The following is a 12,210-nucleotide window of genomic DNA, read 5'->3' as shown; positions in this document are numbered from 1 at the left end:
CTGTCAGGAATCTGTCAGGATGCTCTGTCAGGATTCTCTGTCAGGATGCTCTGTCAGGATTCTCTGTCAGGAATCTGTCAGGACACTCTGTCAGGATTCTCTGTCAGGCCTCTCTGCACACCACCTACACCCAGATCTTCGCTTTTCAAAGCCATCAGTGACAGTCTGAAATTTTAACAGTCATTTAAGCTTTGGGTCTTGAAACCCCCACCCTGCTGATAAACTTCCCAGCCCTGTAACAAACTCCCTGTGCGGGCTCCCCTCGGGACACTGTGCCAACCTCCAAGGTGCCACACACAGATATTCATTTATCTGGGATAAAACTCCACATTCTGAGTCCCTTTGGGAGCCCAGGAGGATGGGAGGCACTGGGGTGAGGTGCTGCCAGCTGGCTGAGGGGCAGCTCACTCCACAGCTCCTGGGAAGCACTGGGAAGCACTGGGAAGCACTGGGAAGCACTGCCTTGCAGGGAACTGTTTTACTCTGTGCAAGACACTGGCTCTACCACTTTGCTGGGCACACAAGGTGCCACTGGGTGAGAAGGAATCACTTAGTCCCTTGGGAAGAGCTGTGCCCAGCTCCATGCCCTCACACCCACCAGCAGCCCTGGTTGTACCCCCCTCTCTACCCACACCGAGCTTCATATTTTCATTCCTCTGCTCCCAGGAAATGTCAGACCCAGCCTGGCCCTGCAAGAGGACCCTGGGGCTCCCTCCAAGGAGAGCTCCCTGGCCAGGCACTGGATTTCTGGGGCTCAGAAGAGCTGGGCTGACGTCAGCTCACTGTTGCCAGGCATTTAGAGCTCCGTGAGCTACCTGGAGTGAAGAACCAACCCAGCAAGCAAAAGAAAATCAAATTACTTGCTGGCAACTTGTAACTCGCTGGAGTGGCTAAGGAAAAGCTTCTCTCTGCCTTCCTATTTGTCTGGGTTTTAATTAGGGAGTTGAGGATAGATATGGAAGAGGAACAGCCTGTCAATACCCTGCCCAAGTTATTCAGCCCAAATAATACTTATCTCTAACACAGCAGTGTAAAGGCATTAATCTGTTCATCAAAACTGCACAGAGAAAGGCAGGAAGACTTGATTAGATTATTGCTTCACTAATCAAAGACTAATCAGAGTAAGACAAAGTGCTTGACATAACAGGGTGGAGGATTAAGCTCTGTGGGATTCCAGAATCAGGCACATTCTTTTCTAGGCCTATGAGGGAAGAGAAATAGAGAGATGACAGCCTTCAGCTGAACATTAATTCAGCCTTTAGATGTGAATTAGAGACACACACTACTTAAAAAATTAAAAAAAAAATAATAAAACAAACCAAGTAATAAAACTGCACAAAAAGGATGGAGCCTTTTGTGCTGAGAGAAAATGTGTGCATGTCTTGTATCTGTAATTACCAGCCCAAAGTCTGCACTGGAAAGCAAATAAGCTGTAAATCAGCCCCACTGGTGCCTTCAGTGCCACCACTGAGGCCTCTGGAGGTTTCTCACATCCCAAGGTGTAAATCCATGGATTGCAGCCCCAGCTCTGGCTGCTCAACGTGGGGATTCAGCTCTCCCTGCTCCCACTGGGGGGGACGGATCCACTGCTGCTTCCCTGGATTGTTTTAGGGGAGGCAGAGGGTGCCTGGAGCTGGAATTTGATGAGCTCCAGCCCTCTGGACATGGAAAGGTTTGGTTCAGCACTGCAGGGAGCAGGTTGGTGATGAGGTTCATGATCCACTTGCCGAGGCTGAGGGACTTCCCATCCTTCCTTCAAAGAGAGGAAAAGGAAAATTCCTTGAGCCTCATCTGTGCCTTGGCTGCTCCCAGTCTTCACCAGCTTGGGAAATGCCAGTTATGGGCAAACAGGGATTAGAAAATCCACTGTGGGGAACAATTCTCCACTGGGCTGAAGTCCCCACTCTGAGAGGGGCACCCTGCAAACACTCAGGGAAAGCCACTAATCCGGGTTTAATTCCATATGTAACCATTCCAGTCTCATTAGCAGCACTGCTGGAATAGAACACCACAATTAGCCAGGAGAAAACATCCCAAACATTGTTCAAAAAGAGCTAAAAAAGACCCATCTCTTGAGAACACACTGCTGGAGATGCTGCAACTCAGAGAAACTCTACTGATGGAAGAGAACAGCAAGAGTTTCTATGTATTCCCTGAGCTCTAAACCCCAGGCATTATTCCCTTCCCACAACACAGGAGGAATGCAGGACAAACCTGAATCACCTTGAGTGGGAGAGCACAAAAAAAACCCAACAAAAAAAACCTCCCAGCACAGCGAGTCCTGGCAGAAAGATCCACTTGAGAATCAAGAGTGAAACCTAAAAATGTTCCAGCTCCCTATTTACGTCAGCCCTGGCTCTTTGCTGCTCTGCCATTACATAAGATTAATGCATTTCCTGGGATGAATTGTCTCACCAGCACTGCTTTAAAGCTGCTACAATTCCACACTGGGACCTTTCCTCCTTCTTTTCTCTCTCTTTTTCTCTTTTTTTTTTTTTTTTTTTTTTTTTGGGTTGCCTGCAGAACGAGGCAAACAGAACAGAAGAAACCTTTTTCCAGCTCTTTCCCTGGATGCAAAAATCCAGCCCTTGGCTTTCAGGCCACCCCTCCACGTTTCTGCTGAGTCATCTGCCAAAAATCTCTGCCTGGTGAGGGAAAAGAGGAGCAGGAATGAAGCACCTGGTACTTTTTGGGTCTAAACCGTGCTGTAGGATCCATACCTGCTGTATCAACCACTGACTCAGTGTTTCTACCACTTCAGGCAACAAATATAAGCTGAGAACGTGGCTAAATGAGTGATTAATGGCTGCAATGAGGTTTAAGGCTTTGCAAGAGCCCAGGCTGTAAATCCCGACTCGGAGCCTTTGTGTCTCTCTGGTTTAGAGATTATTTGAGCTCTGATCCCACCTGCCACGTGCACATCGCTGCATTCCCTGGAAAAGACCCGTTGGAAGCGTGTGGCAGGCGGGCAGGGCTGGTTCCTGGCTGGGAACTGGCACTTGGTGGCACCAGAGCTCACCAAGGGAAGGGAAGAGAAGGCACGGGTGAATCAGCAGCATTTCGCTGCTCAGGCAGGTGATGCTCAGTGGGGTCCAGGACTGTTTGTTCTGTCCCATCAGAGCCCTGAGATCTGGCCCTGCACTTCCTCGGGGAATAAATGTGCTGGCCAGCTCGGGGTGGAATGGCTCTGCTCCCTGCAGCCTCCTCTGGAGGCTCCACAGGACTGGGAATTCTGAATTTTCCAGGGCTCAAATTTCGGCGGACGCTTCCCGGACGAGCAGAAATTCCATCTGCCCTGTTCTAATTGCAGGGCTTTGCTCTTGCAACCAGTCCCTCACAGGAGCAGGAGGGTTTTATCTGAATTCCACCCATTCTGCAGGAATGCATAGGCACGAGCTGGAAACATGACTGTGTAAGGATGTGCAGGTTGCTATTAAACCAGTAAGCTAAATTAGATATATTGTGGTTAAATATTACTTATTAAAAAACATCTTCAGTTTCTTAGAAGAAAGATCAAGTCTTGGGTGCAAATAGTGATCAAAACCTCAATTAAAAAAGGATGAGGTTTGAAGCAGCAAACACATCTGGTGCCATTGGAATTCTTCTGAGAGCAGCACTTGGTGTCTGAGCTGTAATAAATTACAAGTTGGGCTGAGAAAACGTCTCCTTTTTGTGTAAAAATAACTGCAAACACTGTCTACCAAGTTCATAAGACACAAATTCCCAGGGTTTTTTCTCTTAAGGATGGTTGGTTTTCTGTGTTCTCTAGGGACTGTAAAAAGCTTTGTGTCCCTAAACCCTCACACCCCCAGTGATTGCCCAGCCCATGCTGCAGGTGTGAAGGGTGCACAATTCCAAGATAATTTGTCTTTTAATCCTCTAAAACCTGCTTGTCAGTGCTTTTAGAAGCAGCACCTTTTATGCCCACGTGTCAAAATGGGTTTAAGGGACCGTTCAAAATCTCGAGGAAATCCAGCAGCCCCAATTATCTCCTCCTTGGAAGTGCCCAGCTCAGCAAGTGCTGCACAGGGTGTTTGATTGTGTGAAGTAATTCTGAGCTCTCTGACTCCTTTTCCACACCCAGCAGAGCCTTTTAACTCCCCAAATCACAGTCAGGGAAAAGTTGCCTCTCACTGAGGGGAGCAGTGGGTGACAGAGCTGGGGGATGTGCTGGGTGAAGCTTCTCCCCTTTCACTGCTGTCTCAGATCAACCATCCCTGTCTGAGGATGATTCCCAGCCCCAATTATCCTTAAATAAAGGGGTTAACAAGGCAGCCAGAGCCTGTTTCAGCCTCACTGCAGCAGAGACTGCAGCAAGTGGCTGGGCACACCCTGTTAAAGATGCAGCACATCCATCGTGCTGCCCTTCAGGCTCATTCCATCCCCTTGCTGCAATGCTGGCGTCAGACCCAGAGCTTAACTCTTCTCAGGGCAAACTGCCTCCAAAATGCAGGCAAAATTCACTTTTAAGGCAAGAAACTTCAGCTCTGAGTGATCTGTATTCGCTGTAGGTGCCCTCAAAACAAAGTTTTGCATTTGTACAGGCACACATATATATTGAGGGGTATTTTGGTGTGTTGTTTTGCTCTGTTTGCTGCAGGGAACGGGGTTGGAAGTGGGAATCTCAGTTCCTGGATCCTCCCTGCAAACCTCCCCTCCAAGGCAAGGATGACACTGCAATTTTCCCAAGCCCACCTGGGTTATCTGGTAAACTGAGGCACGGCCTCCACACAGGTTCTCTTATGGGTTTTGGTTCAACTTTTGCTGTAAAAAGTCAGCTCTTTGTAAATCCAGCTCCACTTCAGTAAAGCTCAGAAGGATGTAGGGAAAGTGGACCTTTGCTGAACTCAAGTAGAGAAACATTTCTTGCAGGAGCACCTTGGACTTTTAATTCCGCAGCTGACCTGAATTCCTTTCCAAGACCAAAATCTGTGTCTAGATTATTAACAAATCCATGTATCCCACACAGATATTTCCCTTGGATTGCTGTTCTTCCTTGCCACTGGGCACAGCCCAGTGCAGGGAGCTGAGGAAACCTGGCCAGGGTGGTTTGTAGTTCACCTATTCTGGGCTGGCTGTCACTGCTGTGCCAGAGCTGAGACACTAAATTAGAGCAGTCCCAGAGGTCAGACCGATTTGAATTTGGGAAGAGCCAACCCAGCATTATCCTCACTCCCCTGTGAAGGGCAGCCCAGATTCTGAGCCTGCTGAGGAACCTCTGGGACTTTATTAATGACTCTGCAGCACGGCCAGCAGGGAGGCACTGCAGAACTCACACTCCTGCCCTCCCTCCCTTAACAGCCCGATTGCCTGAGGCTGCAGGAAAGGAGAGAGAGGCCAGACCGAATGCAGCACCCTGAAACATTCCTTCCACAAAGAGCCCAGTTCCAGAGGGAAGGAGGAAAACAAGGACACCCCTGGAGTGCTGTGTCCAGTTCTGGGCCCTCAGCTCAGGAAGGACATTGAGGGGCTGGAGCAGGTCCAGAGAAGAGCAACGAGGCTGGGGAAGGGACTGGAGCACAAGTGCTGTGAGGAGGGGCTGAGGGAGCTGGGGCTGTTCAGCCTGGAGAAGAGGAGGCTCAGGGGAGACCTCCTCACTCTCTGCAACTCCCTGACAGGAGGGGGGAGCCAGCTGGGGGTTGGTCTCTTTTCCCAGGCAACCATCAGCAAGACAAGAGGGCTCGGGCTTCAGCTGTGCCAGGGGAGGGTTAGGTTGGAGATTAGGAAGAATTTCTTTGCAGAGAGGGTGCTCAGCCATTGGAATGGGCTGCCCAGGGAAGGGGTGGATTCTCTGTCTCTGGAGGTTTTTAAGGTGAGACTGGATGTGGCATCAGTGCCATGGGCTGGGAACCACGGCGGGGTTGGATCAAGGGTTGGACTTGATGATCTCAGAGGTCCCTTCCAACCCAGCTGATTCTCTGATTCTATGACTCTATGATTCTGTGATTCTCTGATTCTATGAAGGGCCCTGGGAAAGCTCAAAGAGGAGCAACACTGAGCCCTCACCCACGAGCTGGGCACGAGAGCCTTGTGGGGCAAACTGGGCTTTTTTGTGCTCACATCAATGCCTGGGGCTCCCTTAGAAGAGTCCAGACTCCAGATCCCTGATCCTGCTCACTTTGGTGCCTGTCTGGGATTTTTCTGAGCAATGTGTTGTAGATACCTTTCAAACTCAGCTCCTGAAGGCTCAGATTTGCAGGCCCTCAGGCATGTTATAGCCTTTTCCTTACTTATCCATGCTCTAAAAAGAAAACAAAATACTCCTAAAAAAAGCCCTGCCTGGTATTACGTAATTCAATTTAAAATGGGAACTGTTGAGGATGAGGTCAGTGTCCTGAGGTGACTGGTACAGAAAGGATGGAACACACGGGACAAGGGTGGAACAGAGAATTTGATGGAGAAAGGGCAAGATTGTATTGCAAATTAACATATAAATAAAAAATCTGTTCATAAATAAGCTGCACAAAATAAAGGATCTTTCCTGGAAGGAATAAAGGACATTTAAAGAATTCTACTCCGAGATATCACAAGGTTAGGGGATTAATTAAACCAACACTGGTCTCAGGAATGTGGAATTCCATGCAGCAGCCCTTGGCTTTTTTCCTTGGAGTAACCACTCAGAGCTGGAAAATCTGTACCTTGGGACAGAAAGATGTCAAAATAAAAAAAACCTGAAATATCTACATTAAAATCCATTAGTAAAAAAAAAAAAAAAACACAACAAAAAAAGCAGGGAAGGGGCAGGGAGAGGCAAGAAAGCAGGAAAGGGCAAGGGAACATTAATTCCAAAAGACCAGAGCTGTTTGGTGCATTGACACACGATACAGAAGGTCAGTTTGTTTGCTGTTGTCTGTGTCATGTTCTGCTGTCACTGGAGGTCTCTGGACAGCTCAGGCACTGCAGCCAAAAAAAAAATGATCTTGGGGAAGATAAAAGGCAAGATCTGCCCCGAATCGACCCTTCCACGACATCCTGCGGCTAAAATAGAAATCAAAGGAGCAGCATTTGGCCTTGGGTGACTTGGAACCAAAAATTGAAACCCTCCAGGATGGTTCTTGTACCATCCCCATCCTTTAAAACCTGGGATCTCTGAGCAGTTCGGGCTGAAATGTGATTTATATTGGAATGTGATGATTCAAAGCCACTGAGACTGAGAATATCATCAGCCTGATGAGGAAGAGCCAAACCCTCTCCTCCTCAAAAGCTCCTCTTTTCATGGCTGTGAACCCACCTGTTATTAAAAATTAAGATTCATCACAGCTCCAGACTGGGAATTCTCTCCCCACAACGGTTTCTGGTTTGCATTTCAAAAGGAACCAATTTGTTATAAACGGTGAAAGAGGGAACTGGAGGAAGCATCAGCTGTGGGAACAGGGTGAGGACACTGGGGGTGGCAGAAATAAGCACCACTGAACTGAAACAGGGGGGTTAATAAAGAGAGATTTGGGGCACAAGGTAAGTTCAGTGGCTGTGGGCTGCTGGGGTTGAATTAAACATGAAAGCTCTGAGGTTTCTGAGCATTTCTGACCCTTCCACCCGAGGATGGGGGTGCACAGAGATGTCCCCACGAGAAACTGGGAGCATAAATATTCTCCTAAACCGGGGGGGGAATGGTTGGAAATGCTCCCAGTAACAGATTCAGGAGGGTTTGTGTCTCTAATTAAAGGCAGGTCCCTGATTAAAAGTCCTGAGGAATCAAGGAAAGAGTCCCAGTTTCTTTGGCTGCTTTAGGATCTAACAATATATTAGGGCATGCAGCTGATAAAGATGGAATTAAACACTTGATGGGTGAGATCACAGCACTGGAGATGTTTTCCTATGCTATTATATGGGATTTAAGGAGGGAAAGCAGCATCAGTTAAGGGATAACTGGGAATAACACTCATGTTCTGATTATTTTTCCTTCCTGCCTTGTGCCATTTTGGGCAAAACTTCTTCCACTGTTTACTTGTGTTATAGATGTACAATTTCTCTGGGGGAATCTGGGCTTGTGCTTCTCCCACAGAACTTTGACAAATCCATTTATTCCCTTCCCAGCTCTTTGATATCATCTTTACGTTGGAAGGAGCCTCGGGAGCGTTATTAGGATGTCAAAATATCCTGTGTGAGAATGTCAAGAAGTGACAAAAAGGGAAGCTTGTTGACAAAAACAAAATGTACAGTTTTGCCCTGCAAGGGAAAGGGAATAAATCATGGTCATGGTGTGGTAAAAGATGCACTGAATTGCTCCTCTCCATCACAACTGCTCTGCTTTCACCTGCTCCCTGCAGGGTGGGAATCAGGCCAAATAATGGGATTTAATTGCTTTTCTAGTGGATATTTAGTCCCTGTGTCCACTGGCATTGAGCAGTGAAGCAGCTTGGCTGATGGGAAACTCTTGTCTTGTGCAAAAAAACCCCAAAAAACCAGAACAGTCAGAAAAACTGAAACTAATTTCTGGTCTCCCCTAAAAAGGGGTTTGAACAAACACCTTCTGGCAAAGGATTGAGTGAGCAGGACAGGGGGTGGGCTGCAGGGGGACTCTGGGGTATTTTTAAATCCCATTTTCATGCCAAAGCCCAGCTTCCAGCCACATCTGCTGAGCCCACAGGAGCAGCTGCCCTTGTAATGTGATCTGCAGCCTTCCAGCCCAGCCCATTGATCAGCTGATTCCATGGATTTATTTGTGCCTGGAGCAGCACATTTAATCAATGACCAGGGGCAAAACCATCGATGGGGGAAAGAGCAGCAATAATCCAATAGCCAAGACAACTTCTGTGCTGATCTGATTGGCCTTGGTGACTGGTTAGAGTGAAATGGAACCTGAAATACGACTCCAAATTACTGGCTGCAAGCAATTATGATCTAGACAAGCTTCCTTCTTGATTTTATATATTATTTCTCCCATAGAGGAACACCAGAGTCTAGTCCTAAGCCAGGAACTTGTAATGGGAGGCACTGAATAGCTCTGGAAAGCCAAGAAGGATCAGGTGGTTGGGACAAAAGTAGCCTGGACAGGACTGAATACTCCAGGGAAAAGCTCTTGAAGGAAAGGGTCTCATCAAGTGTGGCTCTGCTGGTAAAAAAATCTGAATTATCTAAAAAAAAAAATCTGTGTCAAATGTGGATTTTATTCCCAGCCTTTGGAAAGTAAGGATTAATTAGAGGAGCTCAGTTGGTGCTGACAACACCCAGGGTGTGGGTTCAGCCCCTCCATGAGCCTTCCAGGTACCTGATGATCCTTGTGGGTCCCTTCCAGCTCAGAATATCCTGGAATTCTGGGATTTAGAGGAGCCTCAGGTTGTGTTTTACTCTCTGAGTGCCAGGAGCCCGTACAGGTGCTGTTCCTGTGCCTTTGCACCTCTGAGGAAGGGCAGGAAAACTGTGCACCAGCAACATTCCCTGATATTGGGAATATTCCCTGGTATTCCCTGATATTTGCCAATCGATGGCAGAATTCCTGCTGGATGCAGAGGCTCATTAAATCTGGAGTAAATTCCCAGCAGGATCCTTCTCCTCAGGCATTGTTCCTGCTGGAATCAGGCACATCCATCACACAGCTCTGCAGCTGCCCTCTCCCAGAGCCCATCCCTGGATCTCCAGCAGCAGTGGACGAGGTGACCCCTTAATTCTCTTCCATCTGAGGTCACCACAAATGGGAATATGTGAGTGTTCATCACTCATCTCCTGGACAGGGCTGAGCTCAGCACGTGGCATCTGCTGATGGTCCCTCCTGCCCCCCATTCCTCATGGGCAGATAATTTAATAGGGCTGAGCTCTATATCCTTCAATAAACTGAATTAAAAATGCTGCAGCAGCTGCACAAGGAATAGAAGCTACAGGCTCTTCAGCAACCTATTTAATGATGGGGGTTGGTTCAGGAGGGGGCATCAGCAAAGATGTGCAGAATTTGGGGCAATGGGCAAAACAACACCTGCCTTTCAGTAGAAAACCATATCTAAAAACACTGATGTGTAAAAGCAGATCTAAAAAGATTGAAATGCAAAACCATATCTAAAAACACTGACATTTAAAAGCATATCTAAAAACACTGAAATGCAAAGCCATATCTAAAAGCTTGGAAATGCAAAACCACATCTAAAAACATTGAAATGCAAAACAATATATAAAACATTGAAATGTAAGAGAGTATATAAAAACATTGAAATGTAAAATAATATATAAAACATTGAAATGTAAAACAATGTAACAAACCATTGAAATACAAAGCCATGTATAAAGAGCACTAAAGTGAACTTCCCTTGTCTCTGTGAGGGTGCAGCTGTGCACCCAGGAGTCATCTCTCATTTTTGACTGGAGTCATTAGTCCTGTACCCCAGGAACGGGGTATTTTTGGGGTAAAAATGGAGCTAAATTCAAGTTCCTGCTCAGTCACAGCCACGTTCAGAAAATCACTCCCAACCATCACTGCTGCTGGTCCTAAAACTATTCCTGCCCGGATTTTCTGAGGAGAACAGGTGAAGATTTGGTCTCACCACTCAAAATTGCTTGAAATGAATGTGCAGTGACACCAACCTGGGGACCGAGTTCATCACCTTGAACCACCAACCCTGACACTCTGAAATCCCAGAGCTGTGATTTGAGATGTTCCAAAGGCAGCAGGGAGTGACAGGCAGGGTCACACCCACCACACCCAGCTGCCCTTGGGTGTTGATAAGTGAAGGTTCTTCACCTGCTGAAGGTCAGAGCCCAATTCTGCACATCAGTCCACGTTTCCCTCTGTCCCCAGGCCACCCCTGGAGTGCTGTGTCCAGTTCTGGGCCCTCAGCTCAGGAAGGACATTGAGGGGCTGGAGCAGGTCCAGAGAAGAGCAACAAGGCTGGGGAAGGGACTGGAGCACAGGTGCTGTGAGGAGAGGCTGAGGGAGCTGGGGCTGTTCAGCCTGGAGAAGAGGAGGCTCAGGGGAGACCTCCTCACTCTCTGCAACTCCCTGACAGGAGGGGGGAGCCAGCTGGGGGTTGGGCTCTTTTCCCAGGCAACCATCAGCAAGACAAGAGGGCTCGGGCTTCAGCTGTGCCAGGGCAGGTTTGGGTTGGAGATTAGGAAGAATTTCTTTGCAGAGAGGGTGCTCAGCCATGGGAATGGGCTGCCCAGGGAAGGGGTGGATTCTCCATCCCTGGAGGTTTTTAAGGTGAGCCTGGATGTGGCATCAGTGCCATGGGCTGGGAACCACGGCGGGGTTGGATCAAGGGTTGGACTTGATGATCTCAGAGGTCCCTTCCAACCCAGCTGATTCTGTGATTCAATCAGTGATCAATCAACCCCCATGTGCCTCCTGCTGCCCATGGATAACCCCCCCATGGATAACTCAACTCTTCTCAATTCCTCCTCTGCTTTATCTCCCACTCAGGATGGATCCAATTCCATGGGCTGGATCCAAACCCATGCAGGGAATCATTTTTGAGCAGCCCCTGAGTGTTGAGTGGGCTGCACTGGTGGGACATGAACATTTCCCAGGGGAAAGGAACCCAGGACAAATCCAGCCAGGGGTTAAAAGTCCCTCAGGTCTGTGTGCTGAACATCTGAGGGTGTTCAGCTGAGCACTATCAGCCTGACAAAGAGCCAGGGTGGGACTGAGCCAGACCTCAGGTAAATTTAGCATCTGCTTTCCTTCCTGGTCAGAATAATGGATTTATAATTTGAGGAAAGCAAAGCTATCTTTTTGAGTATTGAAATCACAGATTCATGTGATGGAAAGTTACCATTTCCATATTTTTCTCCCATTTTTGATCCCATAGACTGTGAAGGTTGGGATGATAAAGGTACATATATCCCCCCCAGCTGCTCACATGGATCCCCTGTTCTGCAGAACACAGAGAATCCTCACACCTCAGGGGAATATAAAGCTTTTTTTTAAGGCTGGACTGAGAGAGGCTGGAATGAACAGGGGCTGCTCCACCTCCTGCTCACCACACAAGTGCCCTGGGCACGTTCAGGGCTTTGGGTGGGACCCACCTGCAGCTCCCCAGCCCAGTTCAGTCTGAGCAGGGGAGAGAATTCCAACCCACAGCCCAGAGCTCAGTCCATGTCAGTGGCTGCAGCCAGGGCTCAGATGGCAGAGCTGAATTCCAATTATCCAAGCCAATTTTGTGCCTTGTGGTGTCAGTTCCTCCTCTAATAGGCTGGGCTTGCATCTCTGGTGTAATAAAGAGTTTTTATTCTGCACATATTCTTTCCAAATGTTGACAGACTGCAGGGAAGACACAGTTT

Source organism: Corapipo altera, unplaced genomic scaffold (genome assembly GCF_003945725.1).
Source record: "Corapipo altera isolate COAL_440 unplaced genomic scaffold, ASM394572v1 171, whole genome shotgun sequence".
Lineage (NCBI taxonomy): Eukaryota > Metazoa > Chordata > Aves > Passeriformes > Pipridae > Corapipo > Corapipo altera.
Note: the sequence above shows the minus strand (reverse complement) of the source record.